This window comes from Dendrobates tinctorius, unplaced genomic scaffold (assembly GCF_039654945.1).
Source record: "Dendrobates tinctorius isolate UK_male_01 unplaced genomic scaffold, ASM3965494v1 ptg000003l, whole genome shotgun sequence".
NCBI lineage: Eukaryota > Metazoa > Chordata > Amphibia > Anura > Dendrobatidae > Dendrobates > Dendrobates tinctorius.
Genome location: NW_027361671.1, coordinates 51,675,751 through 51,702,368, shown reverse-complemented (window position 1 = coordinate 51,702,368; position 26,618 = coordinate 51,675,751). Strand labels below are relative to the sequence as shown.

The 26,618-nt window shown below is 45.1% G+C and overlaps 1 protein-coding gene across 1 annotated transcript in view; it reads right to left on the bottom strand.

Moving 5' to 3' along the window:
* LOC141089676 (histone H3) overlaps positions 1 to 25,384 on the bottom strand; it is a 52,744-nt gene extending 27,360 nt beyond the window's left edge. Inside the window, exon 1 of the mRNA XM_073576188.1 lies at positions 25,359 to 25,384. The gene's annotated coding sequence lies outside the window, so the exon portion shown is untranslated. The remainder of the gene's footprint in view (positions 1 to 25,358) is intronic.
* Positions 25,385 to 26,618: the final 1,234 nt, after the last annotated feature.

The following is a 26,618-nucleotide window of genomic DNA, read 5'->3' as shown; positions in this document are numbered from 1 at the left end:
AACATGTCTGCCAAAAAGTTTATGCCCGACCTACAGAAAACATTTCAGGTCTAAAGTTTAAATACAATAAATTCACCCAATATCTCTGATACCCCAGCAGTACTCTTCCATAATGGCCAGATTTGTGGACTAAACTGTACATATAAAAAGTTGTCCTTTAGGCAGATTCTCCCATCTGAGCTGTGGATCTGTGCAGCTCCTCCAGTGTGACCATAGGCCTATTGGCTACTGATTATGGGCAGCAGTGACTGCACAAATGCTAATCTTTTAAATTATATTTTTTTTTTTAAATCCCAGATGATATGATAAAACTTTTTTTTCCTTTGAAAATAAATGTGTTTGTGTTATAATCACTTTGGCAGCACACATTTTTATTGCTTAACAAGATATAACAGCTCCTGCTGTGTTCTGAGTAGACGTATACCGTATCTTGCAGGATCTGAGCGTCAGCCAATTCTATAAAATTGCTACCCTGGGACTCCGCTCGCAGTGTGGTTGCTTGCTTGACTGTGCAGTTTTCTGGCAGCCTGTCACCTTCTAAAGGCTTAGGCAGACAAGTTCTGAAAGAAAAAATCAACTAAAAGAAAGGGTAACAGACTCTGTATTACTTGCCTTCACCTGCCAGCCATCGAAAGCTAAGAAAGGAACATACTCTATTGACTTCCTATCAGCTTGAAGCAAAATTCAGTCAATCAACACGGGCCTTTTCTACTCAGATTGGACCCTTTGTACATTCTGGCTATTCAAGTTTAGCTATTTGTGGGTGATCATATATAGGACCAGGAATAAAAAACACTATAAAGCTTCATTGTTTATGTAATGTACAGTATATGTGCGAGTGTTAGTCACAATCCCAAAAGAATATGAAATGGCTACAACAGTTTGTCTCTATGGATACTCCCTATCAGAGATGAGCGAACATCGTCGGCTCCCTCCTTATTCCGAAAGCTATAGCGCTTACTGAAGAAGCTGCTGAACTCAGATACCTTAAGCATTTCCGATGATCAGCTGTTCGGCGCTGCAGCTGAATGTGTCGCGGCTGTGTGATAGTCACAACACATGCATGGAGAGCCTGTGTGTTGTGATTGTCACACAGTCACAAAAATGATTTGAAAATCAGAAATTTTGGACTACTGAAATGTATACTGCTCAAAGAATTAAAGGGAACACAAACAGCCTGTTGCACATGGAATAGTGTTCCCCTTATTTGTTTGAGCAGTATATGTTCAATAAGTGCACTCAATACTTAGTCGGGGCTCAATTACTGCATCAATGCGGTGTGGCATGGAGTCGATCTGCCTGTGGCACTGCTGAGGCGTTATGGAAGCCTAGGTTGCTTTGATAGCACCCTTCAGCTCGTCTGCATTGTTAGGTTTGGTGTCTCTCATCTTCCTCTTGACAATACCCCATAGATTCTCTATGGGGTTAAGGTCAGGCAAGTTTGCTGGCCAATCAAGCACAGTGGTACTGTTGCTTTTAAACCAGGTGTTGGTACTTTTGGCAGTGTGGACAGGTGCCAAATCCTGCTGGAGAATGAAATTTCCATTTCCATCTCCAAAAGTTTGGTGGCAGAGGGAAGTGTTGTGAGTTCATTTTTCCCTTCACCGTTGAGGTCTGGTGAACTCCCTCCTCTGGTGAAGGAAGGTAGTGAGACTGATTACCAAACACCTGGGCAGCTAGATGATAACTGGGTGGCTGGAATTGAGGACTGGATATAAGGCTGCTGACGCCCTTCTTCCTGGCTGGTGATTTTCCTGCTGGATTCTTAGAGACCAGTCTGATTCCTGCGTCTCAAAGCTAAGTTTTTCTGCTCTGCTTTGTACTCTTCAGTTTTGTTTTTGTTTTGCCTTGTTTTTTGGGAGTTCTGCCATCCCCGGCCGGGGGTGAGCTGAATTCCATTTTTGTCTCTGATCTGTTGATCTTTTGCTCTGTCTTCAGAATATACCTGAGTGCTGATATAGTCTTTTGAAGCCTAGCGACTTCAGGGCCTGTTTTTCCTATCAGTCGGTTGGCTCATTTTGATAGGGTTTTTGCGGATGGCAGACAGCAGCTTTCGTATCCTGTCCTATGTAGTTAGCTTGGGCCCCATAATTTGCTCAACCTATCTTTCTATCTGTGTTAGTGTTTTCATCTTGCTTCACCGTCATTATATGTTGGGGGCTGCCTATTGCTTTGGGGTCTGCTCTGGGGCAGTTTAGTTTTTCCCCCTTTCTGTCTTTAGGCTATGTAGCTCTCCGGCTGTGATCAAGGGGTCTAGGGCACCGTAGGAATCCCCCACGGCTACTGCTAGTTGTGGATAGGTTCAGGGGTCTGCAATCCAATAGCTGCCAACCTCTCTGGTTTTTCTGGACTTAGCTGGTATTTTGTTTTTTCCTCCTTCGGTGACTCATCATAACAGGGAAGCATGAAGTGCTCTAAAATATCCTGGTAGACGGCTGAGCCGACCTTGGTCTCGATAAAACACAGCGGACCTACAGCACCAGATTACATGGCTCCCCAAACCATCACTGATGGTGGAAACTTCACAATAGATCTCAAGCAGCTTGGATTGTGTGCCTCCCCACTTTTCCTCCAGACTCTGGGACCTTGATTTCCAAATGAAATGCAAAAATTTACTTTCATCTGAAAACAACACCTTGGACCTATGTGCTACAGTCCAGTTCTTTTTCTCCTTGGCCCAGGTAAGACACTTCTGGCATTGTCTATTGGTCATGACTGGCTTGATACAAGGAATGTGACAGTTGTAGTCTGTGTCCTGGATATGTCTATGTGTGGTGGCTCCTGAAGCAATGACTCCAGCAGCAGTCCACTCCTTGTGAATTTCCCCCATATGTTTTAAAAGCCTTTTCTTAACAATCCTTTCAAGGCTGGGGTTATCCCGGTTTCTCGTGCACCTTTTTCTACCACACTTTTTCCTTCCACTCAATTTTCAATTAATTTGCTTAGATACAGCACTCTGTGAACTGCCAGCTTTTTTAGTAATGGCCTTTTGTGGCTTACCCTCCTTGTGGAGTGTGTCAGTGACTGCCTTCGGGACATCTGTCAAGTCAGCAGTCTTCCCCATGATTTTGGAGCCTACTGAAACAGACTAAGGGACCTTTTTAGATGCTTTCAGTGACTGCCTTCTGGACATCTGTCAAGTCAGCAGTCTTCCCCATGATTGTGGAGCCTACTGAAACAGACTAAGGGACCTTTTTAGACGCTTAGGAGGCCGTTGAAGGTGTTTTTTGTTAATTATTCTAACTTACTGAGATAATGACTTTTGGATTTTCATTGACTGTAAGCCATAATCATCAATATTAACAGAAATGAACACTTGAAATAGATCACTCTGTTTGTAATAAATCTATATAATATATGAGATTCACTTTTTGTATTGAAGAACTGAAATAAATTAACTTTTTGATAATATTCTAATTTTATTAGAAGCACCTGTATTTACTAGGTTGTGCCAGATCATGACTGAGCTACCTGACACTTTTCCCCCTACCCCTTCTTTTAACTGTCACCCAACTACATTCTGATCTTCCCCAACTCCACAATACTCGACATCACTGGCACCAGCCAGCGCATGCTCAGTGAGCTCTGAACTCCTCTCCAGGTTTGCAATGCTCCTGAGTGTTGCATGCTGCACATTTAGATCCATTATCTGGGCTTACAAACATGTAACATGCTGACATCGATCGCAGATACTGTATATTCACCCTCAAACGACTGTTCAAGACATGCATACATCTCACAAAATGCACAGATATTAAATGGGGATAAACAATACTGATAGAAGCAGAAAAAAATAATGGAAGGTGTTAAACTTTTGATATTGCATTTAACTATGCACTTAGCTGTCTTTTCTGCACTTTAATGCCGCCTCTGCTCCACTCAGCAACCTTGCTTAAACTCAATGGACTTTGTAGTTCTCTAAACACCACAGCACAGGTGAATGCTTAGCCTTGACAGAGTTAGCCTTAAACAAAAGAGACCACGAGGGCTTGGGAATATCCTTCTTTTTATGTAATCTACTGTAGGATTACAATGCACTTCTGGCAGTCTCTGCAACTGTCCACCACCTCCAGAAGGTCTGGGGGAGGTCTATACACATCTCAAGAAAGCAGGGGAGAGCATGAAGAGGCAGGCAGATAGGCGTGGTCAGCAAAGTTGCAAACTCAGTGTGGGGCCAGAGTTTGGGTGTCTACTAAGAATCATCTAAGTACCATCTCCTAAGCTCACACCCAGATTTATAGGACCATTTCCCAGTATCGATGTTGTCAATAAGGTGGCTTTTTGGGTAGGTCTGCCTTCTTCTATGCAGGTTCCCAATGTTTTTCACAAGACATTAAAATATTGTGGACTCTCGTAAAGTTTGAAAGTCAATTTAGTATCTGATTCATTGGAAGGGGTATGGTCCTGTGAATAGGTCATGGGTCTCGAGAGGTAATATACATGCCAATCATCTCATTGTTCAGTTCCAGCAAAGAGGTTTCAGGACAAGGTGGGTGGTGAGAGCCCGGAGGTCTCTCCTAGCAAGGAGGTACTGTTAGGAATTGTAGTTCTTTGCTCCCACCTAGGAATGTTTCAGGCCCAGTGCTATGATACTCCGGTTGCAAGTGCCGCCATTGTCCTGACCCTGGAATTAGAGCTATCCAGAGAACAAGGAAAACATCCCAATCTTATGGAGCGCTGCGTTCTTAAGTAGTAGGATGTGTGGGGAATGCGGGACGGATTTCACTGCCCTGGGAACATGGTACGCTGTGTTTCTTGGTTGCCAGGCAATGCAGGATGCTGCTGTGTCTGGTACTAAGCAGTAGTGGGATTGTGTCCATTCTGCTGTGCAATTTAGCAGGGAGTGGTTGTCTGGTGATGATTGGGATGAGTTCAACACCTGATCATTTCCTTCAGCATTAGGCAGGCCATTTAACTCTGTTCCCAGCTCAGTTCTTTACTGTTTATTGCAGTTCCTATGTGTTGTGGTGGTGAATGGTGCTTGCCAGGCCCAGATTGCTAATCTGCCCAGCTGGGCAGATGCCCAGTGGGCTGGCGGCTCTATAATACAAAGTGGACCACCACTGGCCCTTTAAAACAGGGGTGAGGAACCTCCAGGTCCCCGGAGTCTGCAATGCTCTGGCTGCAGCCCTGCCAGCTGCTGGCCATTAAACCCCAAAGTGCAAGCAGCGTTCATTACAGAATGCTGTCTGAACATGAATGATGATGTCATCTGGGTGGGCGAGGTTAGCACCAAGGTTTTTTCATTTAAAACAAATTAAATGAAGATAATAATACCAAAGAATTTGTGTTTGCAATCATTTTCAGGAAGAAACTGAGTATTATCTGACAGAATTGCAGGGGTGTCAATACTTTTGGCCAACACTGTATGTTGGCGGAGTGTTGGAAAGGAGTGCTTCATCAGGCCTGGAGGTTGACTGAGTCCCTGACCCGGAGGACACGGCGCGGAAGCGGGCACCTGTTTGCACAACAGACTGTGAATAAAGCTTTGGAACTACATGCCCTGGTGTCCTCCACTTATTCCTGCACCAACATATCCAGCACGGTTACATCTCGGTGCCATCCGCAACACTGTCTGCGCCTATCCCCTGTCTCTTCAATTACCACACTGCCCTGGTACTACAGCCCTGCCTGTGGAGGGCTGCATCATCTTTGCTACATCACACCATCAGTCCCAGAGGATCTGCATGTAGCGTGGGCTTAACACCTCCCTTGCCGAACACCACAGGTGGCATCACGAAACACTTATAAACTTTCAGCACACTGAAACAACCCCTTTTACAATGGGCGCCCAGGGCCATGGGCTGGGTCACAGCTGCCGTGACATCTCCCATTGAAGCTCATCGGGCCCGGTACCGAGTACCCCACAGCCCTGGGAGGGCGACCCAGTATCACCTTCGCAATCCTCTGCTGCATCAGTGCCACATGCTCAATGATGCTTCTGTGTGGCGTGACTTCGGCTTCCTTGGTTTCCTTGGCTATATCCAGGAGACCTCGCGGATGTCGGCCATACAGAAGCTCGAAGGGCGGGAACCCTGTGGAGGCCTGTGGAACTTCACAGATGGAAAACAGCAGATACGGTATGAGACAGTCCCAGTCTCTACCGTCTTTTGCTATGGCTTTTCTTAGCATGCTCTTCAGTGTCTTGTTACATCTCTCAACAAGGCCATCTGACTGAGGATGGCACACTGAAGTCCTCAACTGGGAGATTTGCAGGACCTTACACAACTCCCTCAACTCCCTCATCAACTTGCTCATAAAAGGTGTCCCCTGGTTGGTCAGGATCTCCTTCGGCAAACCTATTCGGGAAAACACATGGATCAACTCGCGGGCTATACTCTTCGCGGAGGAATTTCTCAGGGGAATTGCCTCAGGATAACGTGTGGCATAGTCCAGGATGACTAATATATACTGATGGCCCCGGGCTGATTTAACTACGGGACCAACCAAGTCCATGGCAATTCTCTTAAATGGCATATCAATAATGGGCAATGGCACAATGGGGCTCCGGAAATGAGAGGTGGGGCAGTTAACTGACATGTAGGGCAGGACATGCAATAGTTTACTATTTCCCGGTGACACCCAGGCCAATAGAACCTCTGCACAACCTGTTCCTGTGTTTTTTTCACCCCCAGGTTTCCCCCCAAGATATGTGAATGGGCCATGTCCAACACTTTCCGTCTGTAGGGGCCTGGAACTATCAACTGCTCCATCATCTCCTCCCTCATTTTCGTAACCCGTTATAACAACTCCCCACTCAACATAAAATAGGGAAATCTTGTGTCAGTCCCCCGGCAACCCCATTAATGACAGTGACATTGTTGAAGGCTTCCCTCAGAGTTGGGATCCTATGTTGGGCAGTACCAAAATACTCACCGACCACCCCTAACTCCGGAATGTCAGATACAGAGGACACTTCCTCCTCATCCCCTACAAGGACACAAAAAGGAAACCTGTCTGCCTCTGGTTGTGGTGATGCCTTATTAGGGTTCATTGGTTCCCTACTCTTGCTAGCAACCTCAGAGCTTTTTCCCCACATATCCCAAAACAAACAGAAATCCCGGTCTATAATTATAGGGTGCAACAAGTCCCGAACGACACCGACTTCATGGGACTCCGTGTCATGGACCGTTTCAATGTCCACTTTGGCCATAGGGTAGTCCTTTGCATCACCATGTATGCACCGAACGCTGACCTTTTTCCCCGGGAGTAGGTTGAGAGGAAAAGCGGCCCTCACAAGGGTCACCAAGCTCCTGGAGTCTAGCAGCGCCATTACTGCTCGACCATTCACCTTCACGGGACACGCTCGTTAGGTGGAGAGTTCACACTGCAGGCTGGATACACATAGTATGAACTACACCGTCCCATGCTACAGTCCATATGCTCAGAGGTCTGGGGACAACAGACAGCTATACGTTCTGGCCCATGGCTCCTCCAGCAAACAACATCACCCGTAGGGACCTTGGGCACTAGTGTGGGAGGAACAGCCCCCGTCGAGTGTCTGGGCCAGAACCAAGGGAGCCGTCATCTAGGTTCCGGGGGAAACTGTCCCCGGGGGACAGAGTTCAGGGATGGACCGTTGTGACAGACATATGGGCTGGGGTAGGGACCAATATAAAGGAGGCGGGGAATTCCCGTGACGATGAGTCAGCAGACCAAGACAGAGACAGCAGGAGACCGTGGGAGCGGCTGAAAGCGAGAGCGACTCACCAGTGCCAGGGAGGATGCTCACCGAGGACTCCAGAGGGACGGCACCGAGGCGAATATCTGGGACTTGCTGCCCCGCTCCAGCCCACTGCGGCCCCAGTTCAACCCGTGGCTGGGGCTTACCCGCGGTCACCCACGGCCGCTGCCGTCTCGCTCCAGCTCGCGGCTGCGGCCTGTTCACCGCCACCTGCAGTTGCCCTTTTCTCACCAGTGGCTGCGGCAAGTACAGTACCGCCAGCGACCACCACTGTCCCGCTCCGGTCCGCAGCAGGGGCCGGGCCTCTGCTGACCGCGGACTCCCCGTCGCAGCCGTTAGCTGCGCAGGTGGCCTGTCATTCGCCATCACACATCGCTGCCGCTTGCCCCAGGTGTCATGATCTGCTTAGTTCATGGGATTAGGTAGTTCAGAGGTTAATCTGGCTAAGTTGACTTTACACTGTGTTCCAAATTATTATGCAAAAAATATTTTCTCATATTTTCTCTAAATTACCTATATGAATATTGCAGTCATTGTTATTTTCCAGTCATCTAATATTCTAGTATAATTGCAATGTTTTTGAACAAACTGCCTATGAAAACAGTATATTTTTAAAAATAAGAAACACTCAAAATGCATGTTCCAAATTATTATGCACAGCGGAGTTTTCAATCTTTTTATTTTTATTTTGAACAAAAAAATGGTCAATTGTGAAATTATAAGCATTATCAGCTTATTACAAAATGAAGTCAAACAGTTTTCAAGTCAAAACTTTATTCTAGGTGATGTTACATTTGCACATAGGACCCCTTGTTCGAAAGAAGCTTCTGAACTCTCTCGTCCATTTAATTTGTCAGTTTTTGGATGGTTTGTGCTTCAATTGTTTTGCATGTGGACAGAATATCCTCCCAGACCTGTTGCTTAGATGTGAACTGCCTCCCGCCATCATAGACAGTCCTTTTGATGATGCTCCAGAGGTTCTCAATGGGGTTGAGGTCAGGGGAAGATGGTGGCCACACCATAAGTTTGTCCTCTTCTATGCCCATAGCAGCCAGAGATGCAGATGTGTTATTTGCAGCATGAGACGGTGCATTATCATGCATGAAAATGATCTTGCTGCGGAAAGCACGGTTCTTCCTCTTGAACCATGGCAGGAAGTGCTGTTTTAGAAACTCCACATAGATTATGGAGTTGATCTTTACCCCTTCAGGGATCCTAAAGGGGCCGACAATCTCTCTCCCCATGATTCCAGCCCAAAACATTACTCCACCTCCTCCTTGTTGTCGCCTTAGCTGTGTTTTCATGGGGTGTCCATCAACCAGCCATCCTCCACTCCATCCATCTGGACCATCGAGCGTTGCACGGCACTCATCGGTGAACAAAACAGTTTGGAAGTCAGTCTTCATGTATCGTTTGGCCCACTGGAGCCGTTTCTGCTTGTGTGCAGTGGATAGAGGTGGTCGACAGGATGGCTTACGCACAGCTGCAAACCTCTGAAGGACCCTGCATCTTGCTGTTCGGGGGACGTTGGAGGCACCAGCAGTTTCAAAAACTTGTCTGCTGCTATGACAAGGCATTTTTGCAGCTGCTCTTTTAACCTGACGCAATTGCCTGTTGGAAAGAGTCCTCAATTTTTCCTTATCAGCATGCACACGTGTGTGCTGGGAAACAGCTACATACTTCTTGATTGTGCGATGATCACGATGAAGTGTCTTGGCAATGTTGATTGTAGTCATGCCTTGACCTAAATACTCCACAATTTGTTGCTTCTCAGCAGCCGACACATCCTTTTTCTTTCCCATTTTGGCAAAAAATGTAGGCTGCTTAATAATGTGGAACAGCCTTCTTAAGTAGTCTTGCCTTTATTTGGACACACCTGCCAAACTAATTTGCACAGGTTTCTGTAATTGCTTTCAGTGATCTAAAGAGCCCTGACACACATCACCATCAATGAGTTTAAATGACAAACAAAAAAATTCTAACCTTATCACTCCTAAACTCTTTTTGCATAATAATTTGGAACACAGTTTATAATTAAGGACTCGTAGTCGGCCATACCGCGGCCCTACAGTGACCGGCTGTTGCCGGAAGTAGTCGTGTTCTACCCGTTTGTGTTTGCTTGTATAGAGCCCCTGCGAGGGCAATCCGTGTTACCCCTTTTGTTGATCAGGCCGTGACTGAGGAGAGTTCCCTCTAGTCTTATAAACGTTAATATAGAAAGCACCTAACTGTCTCACGACTCATCACTGCATCCTGCGTACCTGCAAACCCCACACTACCTCCCCCGACCCTTTTGACCATGGACGCCCCACCCATTTTTGGGACTCCGCCCCCTGCTGGGACCCCAAATATGGAATGGGCTGCCTCCCCAAGGAGCCTTCCATCCCCTGGTATCTCTCGATCAGTCTGACCAGTTCATCGGAATTCTGCGGATTACCCTGGGCAACCCAAGTCTGTAGGGGTCTTGGCAGGGAATGAGCAAACCGATCCATCACCACTCGTTCTACCATCTGCCCCAGCGTAGAGGACTCTGGCTGCAGTCATTTCTGGACAAGGTGCAACAGGTTGAACATTTGGGAGCGAGGCGGTTTGTCCCAGTGATAGGCTCAGCGGTGAAGTCGCTGTGCCCTGACAGTCATTGTCACCGTCAAACGAGCGAGAATCTCAGCTTTCAGTTTGGGATACTCCTTGGCGTCCTGCAAAGTCAAGTCATAGTAGGCCTTCTGAGGTTCCATCAGGTATGGCGCCAGTACCTCTGCCCACTGCTCTGGCAGAAGCTTTTCCCTCTCAGCGACCCTCTTAAACACCATCAGGAAGGTCTCCACATCATCCCCGGGGGTCATTTTCTGCAGTGCGCGTCTTACCGCCTTCCGGACGTGGGTGTCATCAGCCAGACCTGGGGTTGGGGCACTCGTTCTGCCCTGGATGGCAGTTGCCAGAAGCTGCATCTGCTGCCGTTGGTCCTGCTGGCTCTGTTGTATCTGCTTTAAGAACAGCCTTGTTGGTCTCTTGCTGCTGTGACTGGTCCAAGTGTTTCAGCAGGTCCACCATTTTTCCCAGCAATGCTTGCTGGCTTGCTACAGACTTGACCCTGGACATGCAGTAACAGTCTCACGTCTCTGCTGGGAACGCTGCCCGCATGTCTAGCACCAATTGTAGTGATTGTACTCACTCAGGAGCAATGGGTGGCAATCAGGAGGCATGCTCCTTTTAAAGTTCACGGGGTTTATTGCTTCACAAACCCATAAAACAGAACAAAAGAAATAGACTTTAGCTCAGGCAAAACGAAGTGCAAGTGTCCAGTACTTCAGGCTCAGTCCTGGAGCCTCAACACACACAGGAGGCTTCCTCCTCCCCACATACAGCCCTGTGTTAAGCAGTAGCCTACATTATATAGGTATAACCACACCAAGGAACCTATCACCTGACTAGTCACGTGACTGACATCACGGCAGGTCCTTAAACATATATAGAGGTACGGTGACATCCCTTAGTGCTTACATGTGTGGTACTCGCAGGTACGCAGGATGCAGTGATGAGCCGGAGACAGAGCAAGTGTGAACTCAACCTTTATATATAGATTATATGGATAAACTGTAAAGCTGACAATAGTTTTCCACGCAGGGAAGCTAGACACTATTACACCAATAACACGATATCAGGCATAAAGGGCAAGTGCCGGTAACTAAACGGCCGTGATATGGCCGACTACGGATCCTTGGATTATAGTTAACGATCAACGAAGTGTCACTTATCAATCTCTGATGTCCTGCAGAGTGGTTGTCCGGGAGATGTCTCTTCGGCGTCTCAGCTGCTGGGCCCAGCCGTCGAGGACTTGTCACAGGCTTCGGGCGTTCCTACGCCCAGGAACAGAAGGGGCGCAGCAGGCCTCAGGAGGGTTCCCCACCGTCGGGGCAGCCCCTCTAGGAGGTGAGGTAGTAGCAGCCGCAGGTCTCGGCGTACAGGTCGCAGCCTCGGAATGGAGCGGGGCAGTGGCGGCTGTGGGCCTCAACGTACAGGCCGCAGCCGCGGTATAGAGCGGGGCAGTGGAGGCCACAGTTCTCAGCGTACAGGCCGCAGCATGGAGAGAGGCAGTGGTGGCTGCGGGTCTCAGCATACAGGCCGCAGCCATTGTATGGAGCGGGGCAGTGGCAGCCACGGGCCTCAGTGTACAGGCCACAGCCGCGGTATGGAGCGGAGCAATGGCGGCCGCGGGTCCCAGCGTACAGGCCGCAGCCACAGTATGGAGCGGGGCAGTGGTGGCCGCGGTTCTCGCTGTTTCTCTTTCTCGTGTCGCTCGGTACCATCCTCTCCCCGGGTTAGGCGAGCCCCCATCTTTTCTCGCTGGAAGATGCTGGCTTGCTCTTGCTCTCCAGCGCAACCTATACTCCTTTTGCCTGTTTCGTTTCTCTCCTCGCCGAGTGCCTTCCTCTGGTCTCCTGTGCTCCTTTTGTAGTCGCCCTGCCACCACATTTTCTAGAAGAGCCTCTGTCCCGGCCTGTAACTACTAACCCCAGGAACAGACCCTCTGGGAACGTAGGTGACAGCCCCCTTAGTTCCGGCCCGGTTATACAGCGGGCCCTTATTCCAGGGCTCTCTCTCCTACACATGCACTAAACAGAACACTCCAGGCTACATCACAGATACAAACCATCTCTGTGACACATGCCTCCCATCGACTATACGACCCTTAGCCACTCCACAATATAAATATATACTGTATATATTTACATATATATATATATATATATCACTCCAATAAGTTGTGAAAAAAGTGGCACTCTTTATTGGCCCATGTGGCAACGTTTCAGATCCATAACCTTTCTCTGCTGTGGAACTGAACTGTTGCCACATGGGCTAATAAAGAACCCACCCCTCCCCATTTGCTCAGGGCCCAGGCATTTGCGATACTTACCTCTTCCTGCTCCTCCACTGCGACGTCTTCTGACTGTGACATTTCAGGTCAGAGGGTGCAGTGATGTCATGTCTGTGAGCCCTCTGCCTAAACAGTCACAGTGCAGAGAGCCAGAAGACGCCGTCATAGAGGAGTCTGTAGCAGAGCAGCGACCAGCGAGGAGAGGTGAGGATTTCAGTTTTTTGTTTTTTTTAATGTTTTGCGCAATATATGGGGCCCATCATATACTGTAGCATCATAATCATATGGGGCCCATCATACACTGGAGCATCATATAGGGCCCATCATACACGAGAGCATTATATGGGGCCCATAATACTGAAGCATAATATGGGGCCTATTATATACTGGAGCATCATATGGGGCCAATTATATATGGAAAAAAAGCAAAACACCTACATAGAAAAGAAATATCATAAATATATTCATAATACCAAAAACAGGAATACCAAAACAAGCAGTAATCCAAAGAAAGATTTTCCAAGTACTAATATATTAAAAATATATACACTGCTCAAAAAAATAAAGAGAACACTTAAACAACAGAATATAACTCCAAGTGAATCAAACTTCTGTGAAATCAAACTGTCCACTTAGGAAGCAACACTGATTGACAATCAATTTCACATGCTATTGTGCAAATGGAAAAGACAACAGATGCAAATTATTGGCAATTATCAAGACACCCTCAATAAAGGAGTGGTTCTGCAGGTGGGGACCACAGATCATATTTCAGTGCCAATGCTTTCCGGCTGATGTTTTGGTCACTTTTGAATGTTGGTTGTGCTTTCCCACTCATGATAGCATGAAACGGACTCTACAACCCACACAAGTGGCTCAGGTAGTGCAGCTCATCCAGGATGGCATGTCAATGCAAGCTGTGGCAAGAAGGTTTGCTGTGAGCACAACCCCCATCTGTGGACGTCGGGCACTCAGACCATCCTCATGGAATCGGTTTATAACTATTTGTGCAGACACATGCACATTTGTGGCCTGCTGGAGGTCAGGCCTGCTGGAGGTCATTTTTCAGGGCTCTGGCAGTGCTTCTCCTGTTCCTCCTTTCACAAAGGCAGAGGTAGCGGTCCTGCTGCTGAGTTGCTGCCCTCCTATGGCCCCCTCCACTTCTCCTGGTGTACTGGTCTGTCTCCTGGTAGCGCCTCCAGCCTCTGGAAACTACGCTGACAGACACAGCAAACCTTCTTGCCACAGCTCACATTGATGTGCCAACCTGGATGAGCTGCACTACCTGAGCCACTTGTATGGTTTGTAGAGTCTATCTCATGCTACCACGAGTGTGAAAGCACAACCAACATTCAAAAGTGACCAAAACATCAGCCAGAAAGCATTGGTACTGAGATGTAGTCTGTGGTCCCCACCTGCAGAACCACTACTTTATTGAGGGTGTCTTGATGATTGCCAATAATTTCCATCTGTTGTCTATTCCATTTGCACAACAGCATGTGAAATTGATTGTCAATCAGTGTTGCTTCCTAAGTGAACAGTTTGATTTCATAGAAGTTTGATATACTTGGAGTTATAGTCTGTTGCTTAAGTGTTCCCTTTATTTTTTTGAGCAGTGTAGCTTTATTAATAATTAAAGCATGAGATACACAAAAATATATACCAAAAATTGATGTACACAAGAAATATATTAATAATCAAAAAATCTTTATTAAAAAAATAAAATGTAAAAACACATCATAAACGTGTGATGTAAGGAGCATGGAATGGCAGACAAATCAGTAATAAATCAATCTCATACTGTATATATAAAACAAGTATATACCATATATAAGCAGTATTACATGGGAAATAAATACCAGTGTGTATACTATTGCATATAAAAAGTGCACAACTGCAATGATTCAATGATCAACAACCATGTGACAAATAATATGCTGATTCTTGAATAAATTAATGGGAAATGTATAAGTGAATAACATAATCAAATAATAATAAAATAAAGTGCACATGATGTGAAAAATCTATACTGAAATTAATCAACCATAATTAATAACATAAAGTGCAATAGTAACAATAGATGACAAATCAAATACCAACCAGTCTGGCACACCACTGCCCCCCCATACCACTCCAACGCGCGTTTTGCTACTGTGCTACTGCTTCATCAGGAAGTGATGGAGTGGTGTGTGGGGGGGCAGTGGAGTGCCAGACTGGTTGGTATTTGACTTTATCTTATTAATTACGGTTGATTAATTTCAGTATAGATTTTTCACCATCTCAAAGAAGGGTCATATTCTTGCAGAATTTAAAATCCCTGATGAACTCTATCAGCTAAAATGCAAAGAAAGAGTGTACAGTGCTAGACAAGATCTACATAAGAACTGTATCCATGTATGGCACAGAAGTCTTGGGCACAGAGGCCCAGAAGCAGTAAGGAAGCTAGCTCAACTTGCAAATGAATTGAAATCAAACAGTGTAGTCAAATGATAAAATGCACTAGCTGTCTTAAAAGGGAAAATGCCCAGAAAATCCTTTCCTAAAATAAGCACCACTAGATCTGCACAGCCACTGGATCTAATTCATACAAATGTATGTTGTCCAATGAGTGTTCAAACTCCTAGCAAGAATAGATATTTTGTCACATTTATTGATGACAGTGTAGGGTCGTGGGTCGGGCTGGGGGGTGGTCCCTCTCTTACCGCGCAGAGATGTAACAGAGACACGATGGAGGCAAATGTCAGGTACAACAGGTCCAAATTTATTTTCTTGCTGTCCGCCTGACGGCCTCCGAAGTACACCGCACTTCAATTCACAGCACTTTACTTCACTTCACGAATCGGCCCTCCGTTTCCAAGGCCGCTTCACGCACACTGTACTTTACACCGGGGACGTACATATACGCACCGTCCCCTCTTCACTCTTCGACGCTCCTGTCAGATCCGTCACTGTGGCTGCCTTAGGCCCGTAAACCAACAGTACTTTTACTGAACAGTCGTCTCTCTCAATACGGTATGCTTTACCTCGGTGCCTCTTCTATGCTGCGGTACTTTCCTGTCAGAACCACCCCCCTGACATTCTCTCTCCTCAGTCCCCCTGGATTGGTTTTCCTCAGAGTGCACAAACTGTCGTAGTCCTCCTGTCACTTGAGCTCCCTCTGGGGACTGGAACTTTCTGGAACCTTACCTCAGCATTTATATCATTCCTGGTTCCCTGTAACTCCGCGCCCCCATGACCAACGGTTTCCTAAGCCCTAAGCTGATGTCAAGTCCTTTGCTCACACTCCTCCCTGCCCTCTAATGGTCAACCCAAGGTACTGCACGTCCGCTACACTTTCTCAGCTGTTTCCCCACTGTAGTAACTGACACCTGTCTAAACTGTGCAAATCTATCTTTCTCTATTCTAACATGTCCGTCCGTCCGTCCGTCCGGTCACCTTCCCTACAACTACTCCAGATATACAGTCGCCTATCTGCTTCACAGTAAGGATGAAGCTCCACAGAAACTTGAGGAATATCTTGCTGTAGTGTTTAACAAATTTGGAAGAATGCCAAAAGCCCTGCGTGCAGATAATGGAGGCGGATATACAAGTGGTAAGGTGCAAACCATTTTGAAAAAGGATGGAATTGTGTTCTAGACTACCATTCCATACAACCCAGAGCAAAATGGCATTGCAGAGAGAAAGAACCATACTTTCTGTGAAAGTGGAAGAAATATGTTGTTTGATGCGAATCTACCTACAGCATATTGGGGAGAAGCCATCATGACAGCTTGCTATCTTCAAAACAAAGTGCCAGGTAAAGCCACAAATAAAACTCCATATGAGCTATGGAACTGCGAGAAGCCTATCCTGAAGCACCTCTGGATATTTGGAAGCAAAACGTTTATGTATGTTAGCAAAGAAAAATGTTCCAAGTGGGAATCACATGCAAAGCAAGGAGTCATGGTGGGCTATAGTGGAACTCAAAAGGGATACAGACTCCTGCACCCAGAGACCAACACAGTAACAATCAGCAGAGATTTAGTGATTGATGAAAACTCTGTATCGCTCAAATTCCATGAAGTTACACCAGTTATTCAACCTAAGAAGCAAGAACAAAAATCTCAATTACCAAACCCAGATGCCGTAAAGGAAAACAATGAAGTGTGGATAAGCTCTGAAGTCACCAAAGAAGACACAGAAGAACCAAGTCAACCTCCAGTCAGGAGATCAGAAAGGCTAAACAAAAGGTATCCCAGCTAGACGCCTTTCTTATATGGTCAGGACACTTCCTGAACCAGAGAAACAGTCATGGTAAGAGATGCAAAAACTGCCTGTCCACAAGAAGCAGAAGTGGAGAAATGCTGCTAATAAAGAGATGGAGACTCCAGACATGGGAGCTTATTGAGCTGCCACAATGAAAAGTAAAATCGCAAAGCTAGGTGAAATTCTCAACCAGTACTTTGAGACTAGGGACCTTGGAAATGTGACATTATTTGGGAATCCAAATCCAGAGAGAGGAAGATGGGAGTTTTCTTCTCAACCAAAGTTCTAAAATTTCTGCAATACTAAACCAGTTTGGAATGTCAGAAGCCATAGGTGTGTCAACACAGATGGATGGATCCATCCTACTTAAAGTTGGAAGGAGAAAAAGATCCACTACCCAGCAATGAGAGTTACAGACAAGCAGTGGGAGCGCTTCTGTACATAGCAACCACAACTTGTCCGGATATCACAGCCACAGTTGGAATTCTCTGCCAACATGTAAGCAAGCCACGCCAAAAAGACAGGAATGCAATTACGAGAATTCTTCAATATCTTAAAGAAATTCAAAGGCTAAATATTAAGATATCTGCATCAGGAGATTTCACTCTCAGAGGCTATGTGGATGCAGATTGGGCTAGAGATTCAAGTGATTGGAAATCAACAAGTGGTCCTTCTTCAAGTTAGGAGAAAGTTCAATTTCTTCGTCCAGAAGAAAACAAGCGTCAGTCACATTATCTTCTACAGAAGCAGAATATACGTCTGCTGCTTATGCAAGTCAAGAAGTAAATTGGTTGAAACAACTTTTGGAAGATTTTGGCAAGCCATTAAGGGGGTTTTACACATAGCGATATCGCTAGCAATATCGCTAAAGCATCACCGATTTGGTGACACAGCAGCGATATCGCTATGTGTGATACTTACCTCCGACCGGCTCCCCTGCTGTCTGTAACTGATCACGCAGCTCCATTTCTCGTTGGGTGCTTCCTGCTGGGCTTCCTGCTGACGCTGACGAGCGACGCGTGGACGCATTGATCGCGCAGCTCCATTTCTCGTTGGGTGCTTCCTGCTGGCGCTGACGAGTGACGCGTAGACGCAGACGGGAGGACGTCAGGATCGCCGCGTCTGAAAGGTAAGTAACGACCGCTGTATCCCTGCTGCATCGCTGTGAGATCTGCCTGTGTGGCAGCTCACTAGCGACCATTTAGCGAAGCACCAGCGATCCTGACCGGGTCATATCGTTGTCGGGATCGCTGGTGCATCGCTAAATGTAAAGGGGCCTTTAGTTTAACCAACAGTTATCTATGAGGACAACCAAGAATGCATTAAACTTGCCAGCAGTGAGATTAGTGCAAGGACTAAGCACATTGATGTAAAACATCACCACTTACGTGATTCAGTGGAACGTGGTGTACTCAAGTTCGTTTATTGCGAGTCTGACAAGATGATAGCTGATGGTATGACAAAGCCTTTATCAAGAGCGAAGTTTGTGGGCTTCAATGGGACAAACAGGATAAGTAGTTGTTGAGAGTGGGGGTGTTGGAATATGCTTGGTGTAACAACTTCATTCCTGTCTATGAGTGTTTAGTTGCTAGATTTGTATGCTGTTCATAAAGTTAGAACAAAAAACAAAACTTCCAGATGCTCACACAGGGAGAGCATGTGATTGTATTTCCTGCTTTTCCTGTGTCTGTGTATGAGAGAACAGCCTGCTGTAGATGCTGCACAGATGGAGACACACAAATGATTTATTCCTGATCTATTAAGCTTATCATATATTGTTCCTGAATAAAGAAACTCTGTTGTCACACGCTTGGAGAATATTGTGAGTAATCCACTGCCAACACTTATCCCCTACCCCCATCATTGTCCTCTCCCTGCTTTCATCATTGTCTCTCTTCCACATCCATCAATCCATCATTGTCTTATCCCTCAACCCCACCATTGTCCTCTCCCTCACTCCCATCATTGTCCTCTCCCCACTACCATCATTGTTCTCTCACCTATCCCCATCATTGTCCTCTCCCCCACTCCCATCATTGTCCTCTCATTGTCCTCTACCCACTCACATCATTGTTGTCTCTCCACTTCCATCATTGTTGTCTCTCCACTTCCATCATTGTCCTCTCTCCACTTCCATCATTGTCCTCTCTCCACTTCCATCATTGTCCTCTCTCCACTCCCATCATTGTCCTCTCTCCACTCCCATCATTGCCCTCTCCCCACTCCAATAATTGTCCTTTACCCAGTATTGTAGAAAAAAAAAACACTCACTTCTATCTCTGTCTGTTCCCCTGCAGCATCACTTCTTCTTTGCCTGCAACTTTCTCAGTGCTGTAGGATCCCGTCTTGCCAAACGCTTTCTCAGTGACACAGGCGCGCATGGTTTAAAGACATCAGCATGCAACGCGCAATGTGTCACAGAGAGCATTTGGCAGGACGAGATCCTACAGCACCGTTGACATTTTCTACTTTAGGCAGCAGAGCTGCAGGACCGCTCCCTGCCTGGCATTCTGCACATGATGATGGTAATCTGGCTATGGGCCCCCCGAGAAACAGGCCAGATTGCCCTCATTAATGGCTGCCCTGCAAGGGCATACCTTCTCCTCTGGGCACTGGACCAGCTGCACCGGCTATATGTCCACCCTGAAAGAGATGTTTCATGAAAACATGATATTATAAGCATATGGATGTCATAAGGTGGGATCCACTACTCAGGACCCTCTTTTATAAGCCAGTTTGGTGAATTTAGGCAGTCAATGTATTATGTGGTTGGCCAGTCATCTGATTAGCTGGCATGCAATAGTATATTTTACCTACAGCAGATCAGATTTCCAGGGGTTTCTGACTCCTAGTGCTCGGTGGCTTCGATTTAAAAAGGAGTTAACTTTATATCACTTTTTTTTATCTATTTCTTTATATTAAAAGAAAAAAAATATGAAGAATAAGTTCAATCCTCACATTTGTGTTATCTCACAGCAAGCAGCCATTTCAAGGAACAGCGCACATCCCCTCTTAAATTATTCAGCATTTCCCTTAATGAGATGTGATTCAAGAAGGGATTCCCTTTATATAAATTCTATATTTTCTGTCCCTGAAGACTTCAGCGAGAAGCAATCTTTTTTATCGCTAAGCAATCGTTCAGAGTTTTAATGTTGAAATGGTTTTTAGGTTGACAAAGGAAATTAATTTAAGTCTCTCTGATTGTTTTTTCATGGTGAGTAAACATTGACTGCTTCTAAACTAGAGATGTCAAGTGGAAAGAAATACAAGGAGACATGTCAAATTCTGCAAAGTATGGCAGCAATCATTATACAGGTGCTCTGCATTTTATGGAGATTTCAGTTCTAGTTTTAACACCAATACCATGTAATTTAAGGAAAGATGAAAAAGTAAGTTTCATCACTAGACCTGGTACTTGGTGTCATTAGACATGTAATTGTGGCGTCCCTGAGGGTTCAGTTGCCACAGAGGTACTGTACCTCCTCCTGAGGTGTGGTGCCCCACCATCCAGGTAAGGTGGGAACTCCTGACCACGCTCCAACACTCGTATCCCACACAACACAGTAGTTCAGCAAAGCCACATTGCGGCTCCCTGCTTAGAGTGTAGTAGAGCACCTTTGGTGGCTCCCTGCTTGGAACACTAAACGTGCTGGGAGGCGGGTGGAGTTTAGAATACATAAAAGAGCGGGAAGGTGTAGGATTTGAGGTCAGTCAAGTCAGTCAGTCGGAGGGAGTCACTCAGAGAGGAGTGAGGAGAGAGGATCCCTGGAAGAGGGATGGAGGAAGGAGTGCTGCAGCTGCCTCAGTGATCTGAGCCAGCTGGCACAGGAAAGGAAAGAAGGAGAAAGACATTGAACGGAAACCTGATCTTCCATAAGAGGGAAAGAATAGTACGGAACATAGGAGTAAAAGGGAACAGAGGATGTGGGTTAGAGGAAGAACCCTGCCTAGAAGTTCTAAGCGCAAGGCCGGGGCTCGGTCCCCGAGGTTGTATGGACACTAATGGTACTGCAGCAGACACCGGTGGAGTAGTGGGCTGTAAATGCACTACTCCCATCTAAGACTTGGAGGCACAACAGCAACATTGATAGTTAGCCGGGACTCAGGAGTAAGGAGTCCCCGAAGCAGGCTACAGCTGTCTGCCGTACAAGTAGAGTTCTTGGGAATATCTGTCAGGAGGAACTCCAGTGTAACTCAGTACTAGGAGATCTTCACACTTAAAGGCGCTATAGAGGAGACGTTCAGAAAGGCACATGTTGGCGGAGTGTTGGAAGGGAGCGTCCTATCTTACCTGGAGGTCGACTGAGCCCCTGACCCGGAGGACACAGCACGGAGGCAGGCACCTGTGTGTACTACAGACTGTGAGTAAAGCTTTGGAACTACAAGCCCTGGTGTCCTCCATTCATTCCTGCGCCAACACACCTGGTAGCGCTACATCTGGGTACCAGCTTCTACACTGCCTGCACCTCTCAGCTACCCCTACATCTACACTGCCCTGGGACTACAGCTCTACCTGTGGGGAGCTTCACCATCTTGGCTGCAACACACCACCAGTCCCAGAGGATCTGCATGCAGCGTCGGCCTAACATCTCACTTGCCGAACACCACAGGTGGCGTCACGAACTATTCATAAACTCTATTTACCCCTTTTTGCCATGGAGCCCCAGGGCCACGGACCGGGTCACAGCCTCCGTGACAACTCCCATTGAGATCAACGGGCCCGGTACCGAGTACCCCGCCAGCCCTGGTTGGGCGCTCCATAATGATATACAGCATTTAATATTACAAAACATTGAACGATTAAATAGTGATTTTATCCAATTTAACGTAATGTGAAATGAAATGCTTGCCATCCAGACACAATATAAGGTGTTATACAGCTAGAAACGTGCAAGTACTCACAGACTCATATAAGGCTTAATGCCTCCAATTTGATTCATTACTTGTCATCTCAAATTTTGAGCTATAGCTACATCCCCTTAAAAGCAACGCCCATCAATGTGCATTAACAGAAAGAATACCCTCTAAAATTTAACTTTTAATAGTTTAAAAAATATGTATAATTAAAAGACGAAATGACCTCAATACAGAGGTGACTAGTTAACCACAGAAATCGATTGACATTAAATGACCCATGGAAATGGTATAGTTGTTTAGTATGTATTCCTTAAAGGAATATAACTACCTGGCCACAGAGGTTGGCACCCTATAGATCAACACAAGTGGCGCCCCTGCTCAACTTCGACTCACCCTGTCTTTTCCTGTTGATCACTGCTCTAATATGATATTGGTATAGTGCCCAGTAAAGCCAACTCAGATCCAGATCACTTAGTAACTTTAACTACCAAAGCCAGCCAGCCAGAATAGTAGACAAAAGCAGATCACAGGCTGAGCTGATCATATAGATCACCCACTATATACGATTTACAGGGCAAATGTCATGGATTTAGGGTTTGTGCGCACAATGCAGATTTGCTTTTGTACAATTCTCCTTGGATTCTTCCTCTCTTGGCAGAAAACGCAGTTGAAAATCCGTGCGGTTTTGATGTGGACTTGATGTGGATTTTCATGCGGTTTTCTCTGCGGATTTGTCTGCAGATTTGCAAGCTAAATAAAGATATATTAATTAACAAAAAAAAAAAGAATTGTGATGTCATTTCCTTGTCCAACCTCTTCTTTTACATGCTCCATTGAAGACCATAATATCATTACATACCATGTTCAAATACAATGTTTACACACACAAAACAAATAAGTGAATATAATATATATATATATATATATATACACACATATACACACACACACACACATATATATATATATATATATATATATATATATATACACACACATACAGTGTATATATATATATATATATATATATATATATATATATATATATATATATATATATATATATATATATATATATATATATATATATATATATATATATACAGCTCTGGCAAAAATTAAGAAACCACCACATCAAAACCCTGTCATGGGCAGCACATTCTCCAGACCTGGACCCCATTGAAAACCTCTGGAATGTAATCAAGAGGATGATGAATAGTCACAAGCCATCAAACAAAGAAGAACTGCTTAAATGTTTGCACCAGAAGCAGCGTGAAAGGCTGGTGGTAAGCATGCCAAGACACATGAAAGCGTTTTTTAAAAATCATGGTTATTCCACAAAATATTGATTTCAGAACTCTTCCTGAGTTAAAACATTAGTATTGCTGTTTCTAAATGATTAGGAACTTGTTTTATTTGCATTATTTGAGGTCTGAAAGCACTGGGTTTTCTCCTTTTCAGAAAAAAAAACAAAATTTATTGCTTGGAAATTCGGAGACATGTTGTCAAAAGTTTTAAGACTAAAAGAACAATTTACATTTTACACAAAAATATACCTACAAAGAGAAAAATCAGACAAACTGAACATTTGGAAGTGGTCTCTTAATTTTTGCCATAGCTGTATATATACAGTGGAGGAAATAGGTATTTGATCCCTTGCTGATTTTGTAAGTTTGCCCACTGACAAAGACATGAACAGTCTATAATTTTAAGGGTAAGGTAATTTTAACGTTGAGAGACAGTTTATCAAAAATAAAATCCAGAAAATCACATTGTACACATTATATAAATTTACTTGCATTTTGCAATGGGAAATAAGTATTTGATCCCCTACTAACCAAGAGTCCTGACTCCTACAGACCAGTTAGTTGCTCCTAATCAACTTGTTACCTGCATTAAAGACAGCTGTCTTACATAGTCACCTTTAGTCCGTCAGACTCTAACCTTATAAGAATGTCAGGGACAAGATAATAGACCTGCACAAAGCTGGAATGGGCTATAAAACCATAAGTAAGACGCTGGGTGAGAAGGAGACAACTGTTGGTGCAATAGTAATAAAATAGAAGAAAAACAAAACGACTGTCAATCGACATCCATCTGGGGCACAATGTAAAATATCACCTTGTTTGGTATCCTTGATCATGAGGAAGGTGAGAGATTAGCCTAAAACTACACAGGGGGATCTTGTTAATGATCTCAAGGCAGCTGGGACCACAGTTACCAAAAAAAACCATTGCTAACACATTACGCCATAAAGGTTTAACCCCTTAAAGACCGGAGCTTTTTTCGCTTTCTCGTTTTTCGCTCCCCTTCTTTCCAGAGCCATAAATTTTTTATTTCTCTGTCAATATGGCCATGTGAGGGCTTATTTTTTGCGAGTCAAGTTGTAATTTTGATCGACACCATTGGTTTTACCATGTTGTGTACTCAAAAATGGGAAAAAAATTCCAAGTGCAGTGAAATTGCAAAAAAAAAGCAATCCCACACTTGTTTTTTGCTTGGCTTTTTTTGCTAGGCTCACTAAATGCTAAAACTGACCTGTTATGATTTTCCAGGTCATTACGAGTTCATAGACACCAAACATGTCAAGGTTCTCTTTTATCTAAGTGGTAAAAAAAAATCCAAAATTTGCTTGAAAGGGAAGGTGCCGTGTTTTTTGATAAAGAAAATAGTATGAAAAGATAGTCACCTAAGCTTGACTCAGTGGTGTTTATGTTTTTTTTTTTTTTACTGTTTTAGGCTATGTGCACATGTGTGGAATTCCCACGGAAATTTCCGAGGGAATTTTGGAATTCCATTCCGCGGGAAATATGCGAGAAATCTACATTTTAAATTCCCGCATATTTCCCGTGGAAAAACTAGCGATTTGCAAGCGTAATGAGCTTGCAGAATACTAGCGTTTTCCAAGCGATCTGTTGCATCGCTTGGAAAACTGATTGACCAACCTGTCACAATCGCCAAACATAGTGGTTGACTAGTGTGACCAACTTTTTACTATTGAGGCTGCCTATGCAGATTCAATAGTAAAAAGATAGAATGTTAAAAATAATTAATAAAAAATCGTGTTTTTCTCACCTTCCGGCGTCCCACACAGCGTCCCGATCATCGCGATGCTTACAGCAAGTCCCGTTCCCATCGATGCCTTGCAACAATGACCTTTGATGACTTTGAGGTCTCGCGAGACCGCTACTGTATCGTGAGACCGCGACGTCATCAAAGGTCATTGTCGCAAGGCATCGCTGTGAACAGGAGTTGTCGGGAGCACCGCTGAGGCCTGCTGATGCTGGGAAAACCACCGGAAGGTGAGAATATCATGATTTTTTAGTTTAATTCTATTTTTAACAGGATTATGGTACCCAGGGCCTGGAGGAGAATCTCGTCTCGTCCAGACCATGGGTACCATCCGCAAATTTTCCGCTTACTTTTCGCATGGTGGGCATAGCCACATGCAAAGTAAGCAGAGCAATGCATTCCTATGTGTGCGGGTTTTTTCCCACGATTCCGCACAAAGAATGAACATGCTGCGTATTTTTCCGTGATGCAATTGCGCCACGGAAAAATACGCAGCATTAGCACAGCATGTGCGGAATGCCATAGGATTGCATGGGATGCTTTTTTTTTAGCGTTTAAAAACGCCGCAAAAAAAGGCACGTGTGAACTCAGCTTTAATGCAGCCACTGGGGGCTGCCATTTTACCTTTCTGGCTGCTGAACGACACTTTCCATGCTCATTTACGGCAGTCCCTGGGCATGGGAGACAGCAGTCTGATGCCGAGTGCCGACCTTATCTTTATCATTGTAGTAGCATCAGCTGTGAACTGGGCACGCCTCTGCGGGCAGCTCAATTCACAGCTGTAAGTGTGGCCACTGGCCGTGTTTTGCAGAGAACAAGCAGCTTGTTGTGTTTTGCAAGAGCAGGGAGCAGCTACTCGGATGTTTTGCACAGAGCAGGGGCAGCAGATGGTCGGGTGTTTTGCAAACAGCATGCAGCAGCTGCTAGGGTCTTTTTCAAACAGCTTTATGCAGAAAGTGAAAGATGTCACCTCCCTCCCCATCCTGTCCTCACTGCAGCCTCCACTACACGCTGCTCTTACACTCTTCACTGATCCCCCTCCAGGAATGCTCTGCGGGTCCACAATACTACATCTTCCTCACTGCTTGTCTGGTACTGGCTGATCCACTGTCTTCACTGCTCCTCTGCAACAGTTTCATGGCCAGATCACAGTGCAGTCCCAAACAAAATGGCAATGCACTCTGATTCCTGCATTTATTATTCACACTCCTCTTTTGGGTGATAGTAAACGTCCAAAAGGGGAGGAAAATAGTGAAGTCACTAGTTACTGCCCATATTTTACAGCTAACGTAATCCCAGTAAGTTTTACTATAGCAGATTGATGTCTAGACAGGAAGATGCTCCCCCTAGTGATACATTTCTAGATATTTTTTTTTTAAAGTTATATTTCAAATCTTGCAGTGTTTTCAGACAGAGAAAACATTGCAATGATAACAATAACATATTATTTAGATCTGATTTTGAAGGAAAAAAAAAATTTTGGATGGCACATTCCCTTTAAAAAAAAAAAAAAGCGCAATTTTCCGAGACCCGTAGCGTCTCCATTTTTCGTGATCTGGGGTTGGGTGAGGACTTATTTTTTGTGTGCCGGGCTGTCGTTTTTAATGATACCACTTTTTTTTATTTTTAAACACTTTTTTTTTTACTTTTGGCATGCTTCAATAGCCTCCATGAGAGGCTAGAAGCATGCCATACTTGATCGGTTCTGCTACATATAGGCGATGCTCAGATCGCCTATATGTAGCAGATTTACAACATTGCTATGAGCGCCGACCACAGGGTGGCGCTCATAGTATTGTGCCGGAAACAACCAAAGAGGTCTGGTTGTCAAAGCAATGCGTTGCTGACCTCGATCATGTGACGGGGTCTGCGATGCGCTCACTT